Raw genomic sequence first — 4,617 nt, forward strand, 5'->3', positions numbered from 1 at the left:
ATCAGCAAGTCGTCAATGTACTGTATTAGAGTTGAATTGAAAGGCAGTACTAGGGGCTCTAAGTCCTTTTTCAACATCTGATTGAAGATGGACGGTGATTCAGAAAACCCTTGAGGAATTCTGCACCAACTGTACACTTTGTCCAGGAATTTGAAACTGAATAAAAACTGGCTGTCTTCATGAAGAGGTATTGAAAAGAAAGATTGTGACAGGTCTACAATGGTGAACCATTCAGCATCACACGGGACCTGAAACATAATCACTGCTGGATTGGGCACTATGGGGCAACACTGTACCACAATCTTGTTTATTTTTCTTAAGTCCTGCACAATTCGAACCTTCCCACAAGGCTTTTTCAGACCCATTATCGGTGAATTACATGGGCTACTCAACACTTCCTTCAGGACTCCTTGCTTTACAAAGTCCGCAATTATTTGCGCCACCTGGATAAGAACATCTTGCGCCATGTGATATTGCGGCACCTGGGGAAACACTGCATTTGGCTTCACTTGTACTTTAACTGGTTCTACACCTTTTATCAGTCCCACTTCTTTTCCTGTCAAATCCCACACATTCTCTGTCACCGTTCCTTGTAACTCGGCAGGTAAGTCAATCACTGTAAGCATCAGGAACAATGTAATCAAAGGGTAATCTTCATTTGCAGTTCCTGTCTCTAACTCTGCGAACTGACCATCATCTCCTTCAACATCACTGTTTGTCTGCACCTCACTTCCATCACTGGAACAGGTAATCGAACATTTCTTTTTGCACAGTAAGGGGGTTATTCTAACTTTGGAGGAGTGGTAATCCGTCCCAAAAGTGACGGTAAAGTGACGGATATACCACCAGACGTATTACGAGTTCCATAGGATATAATGGACTCGTAATACGGCTGGTGGTAAATCCGTCACTTTTCCGTCACTTTTGGGACGGATTAACACCTCCTCCAAAGTTAGAATAACCCCCTAAGTCTTTTCCCAGTAGGGATACTGGACTTGAATTGCAAACTACAAACTTATGCAGTCCCTGGAAGTTGCCAATCTCAACTTATACTGGATCTGTAATTGGATTTGTCAAGTACTGGTTTGCTACTCCGACAACCCTGGTGGTACGCCCTGAAAGTGGTAGTTTCGGAACGTCTGCCCTCCTCACGTGGAGCGTGTAGCTCCTGTATCAACCAAGAATGAAACCTTGTGACCCATTACCTTTCCTTCTACATAGGGTCCCCTCTTATCTACCTCTAGGGACGCTGCAAGCCTGCACTCTTCACTGTCTGAACTGTCATCCGACCATTCCTCATTCATTCCATCTTCACCGCGCAATGGGAATTGCTGTAGTGTATTATTTTGACTCATCACCTGACCTGCTGAGGAAGCATCACCTGTTGCTGTCCCATCAGAGCCATTGGTAATTGCATTTTCTGTCTAGGTACCATGGGAACCTGCTGTTGTGCTTGCTGCATTTGTGCTGGCTGAACACCCGGCATTTGCATTTGTTGCATGGGCTGTAACCCTTGCATTTGTACCATGTTATTTTGGACGTTCGGGTTTTGATTTCTCAATTTTGGACCTCTCATATTTTGTAGTGTACCAATATTAGTGCTTTGTTGAACGACACCATCCTGCACCACATTTGGGCATTCCCGCTTCCAATGCCTCACGCCCCCACACGCGTGACATGGTGACATCTTTTTCATCCCTTGCGTGTCATTTTGAACCAAAACAGTATTTAAGTCTGGACTGCGATTAAAAAAACCTCTACCTCGACCTCTTGGTTGTGCCTGAAACACACCATTCCCTTGCGGTTGCTGTTGTATCATTTGTTGAACTCCATTTCCCTGTATTCCAGCCTGTGCAGCCCTTATCTGCATCACCATCACTTTTTCCTTCAACTTTTTCTGCTTCAGCTCAATTTCATCACTACAGTATTTTGCGTACTGCAATACCTCATCAATCGGCTTCGCTTGCCAAAAGATCAAATGATTCTTAATCATCTGGCTAACCTCTGGTCTCAACCCTTCAACAAATCTGAACACGAGATGGTTCATGTCTTTCGGCTCAATGGTCTCAGTACCACTGTAATGTTTGAATGCCTTCAACAACCTCTCATAGTAAGCATGTATTGATTCTTTAACCTCCTGTGAGGTCCGGTCGATTTTCTGCCAATCAGTCACTTTCGGTGGCACTTTCTGCTTCAAAAACTCAATCACTTTATGATAGTACTTCATCACCTCATCAGAGGGTGCTCCGGTCACCTTATCCCTTGCCGGCTCCTTCGTCGGCCAGTCTACCCCTCTCTTGCACTCGAGCCATAAGTTGGGCGGAACAATAATCTCAAACAAGGTATTCAGGTCTTCCCAGAGACACTTTGCAAGCTTCACAAACCTATCTGTTTGTTGGTACCACTCGATCGGCTTCTTCCTCAGCCTGGGATAATCATTAGTAAAAGATAGGATGTCTCCTCGGGACCACGGTACATGAATTAAAACCCCACCAGCTGTTTCTCTCATTGGTAGTATCTTTACTGATTTCGTATCTGGTGTAGTTTTGGCTTTACTAGCTCCTGGGCTGTCATCTTTCTCCTTATCTCTTTTCCTAGCCCATCTGCCTTCCCACTTTTCTAACGCTCCCCAGATTTGCGCACTTTGTAGTATTTCCTTTAAATGCGCCTTCATTCCGGCAGATCTCATATGCTCGAAGTCTTTTGAATCAAAGTCTAACCTGTAACTTCTTTTCACATGTTTAGTGTTTTCAATATCAATGTTGTACTTGTCTGCCAGGTTTGCTAATTTCTGATGTACTTTGCCTACTTCTTTAGTAATCTTAGGGCACAGGTATCTCAATTCTGCTTCTGTGTATGACTCTAGCCTGTTCACCCCCATTGTTCCTTCCACTAGTTCAGCAGCTTCCACACCCAGTCTCACAAAGTTCAGGTAATCATCTTTCGCTGCCGTTATTGCAGCAAGTTGTGAAGGTTTATTATTTCCTAGCCACTCGTTTAGTTGCCGCACAGAAAAACCTTGCAACGAGATATTTCCGGCCTGCATTATTGGAGTCTGTGATGTTTCCACGCTCATTGTCTGAGGTGCTAGCACACTTGACTCTACTTGTCTTATCGCCTCGATAGGAGCCCCAATCGGACTAAGGCTTATCAGAGACCTGAGGTGTTCAGCTGTTTGCGATCTTGGCGATATTGATCAAGTGGTTCCTGTGAGTCTCCCTCTCATCATTTCCTGGGTCCCTATTCCTTGATCACTTGTCTCAGGTTTACCCTGCGCATATAGTGGTACAGGTGGACCAACAGTAATAGGCAATGATATGGCAGCTGGTGTCTGACCTGGTCCCAACCCCCGTGGAGCAGCGACTCCAAAGGTCTGATTTTCTGAAGTTGGTGCAGGTATTAATAGAGGTCCAGCTGCTGGGTTATATCCCGGTATCAGTTGTGGCTGCGGCTGGGGCAGTAATTGCAGAGTTGGCTCAAACTGCACTAACCTCGATTTTGTATATATCGGGTCTGTCAGATTTGTAGTAGTCTCTAGTACTGGGACATCTGGATAGATTCTCTGTATCTGCGGTGGAAGTTGCAACTGTATCTGCATGTCTGGCGCAGTTGGTACACTGACACCATTCTGTATCAAAGCTGTATCACTAGTCTGTGCTGTATCAGTAACTCCCTTCTCCTGCGTCTGGTTCCCTGGACCCCTACTAGTGCTCGGGATATTATCGCTTACCGCATAAGGTGGCGGGCGATCATGTAATATCCGATCCATAAATTCTTCATCATCTGAATCATCTTCTTCTTCCCAAGAACTCTTAGTTTCTTTAGGCTTACTAGAGTCGTTGTCTGTTTTAGAGGTGGCTTTCTTTCCCTGTGTCTCATCTCCCTGTGTAATTGCTGGGAATAATTTTAATCCATCAACTATTCCCAGTCTCCACATTTTGCATTCATTATCCCACCTAGCTTCCGCATAAGTCTTTTCTCCCCTTTTTATTCTTCTTTGGAATTTCTCTTGTCTCTGTTTAAGGGCCATTAAATCCCAAATCGATAAAGCCTCATACTGAGCTTGCCTCGGAGGTGGTTTCTGTACACTTAACGTCCACCTTAGATTTTCTAGAACTCTTGTATTGAACGTCCCATGTTCTGGGAACGCCAAACATCCCTCTTTTTCTGTCAATTTGAGCCACTGTTTCATCCATAAACAAGGCACAACACCTTTTTCCTCCATTACTATGTAAGCTGGAGTTCCCTCAGGCGTTGTAGGCTCCCCTTCATGCGCCATAATATATGTGTCTCCTTTCAGAGCACTCTTAAAATCTTTGACAAAGTTCATCTTTACGTCTTTCCTTTTGTTGTATTTAATCAGAAAGGGACTTTAATTCCCAGGACACTCTTCACCCACCTTTCTCAACCTATTGCCTCTCACGGACGGCAGTCAATCCATGCGCAACCCCTCTCGACAGCTGACCTATCTCAGCGCGGCACCACTGACATCACACTCACACACTGCAGCTGACAAAGTCTTGCGGCTCATCCGCCCCTCACTGAATTCACACCAAACTAATGCAAAATTACTGCGAGCACCTTCAACAACAACACAAATTTCGTCGGGTTACTACA

The sequence above is a fragment of the Pleurodeles waltl genome, chromosome 2_2, assembly GCF_031143425.1.
Source record: "Pleurodeles waltl isolate 20211129_DDA chromosome 2_2, aPleWal1.hap1.20221129, whole genome shotgun sequence".
NCBI classification, from domain to species: domain Eukaryota; kingdom Metazoa; phylum Chordata; class Amphibia; order Caudata; family Salamandridae; genus Pleurodeles; species Pleurodeles waltl.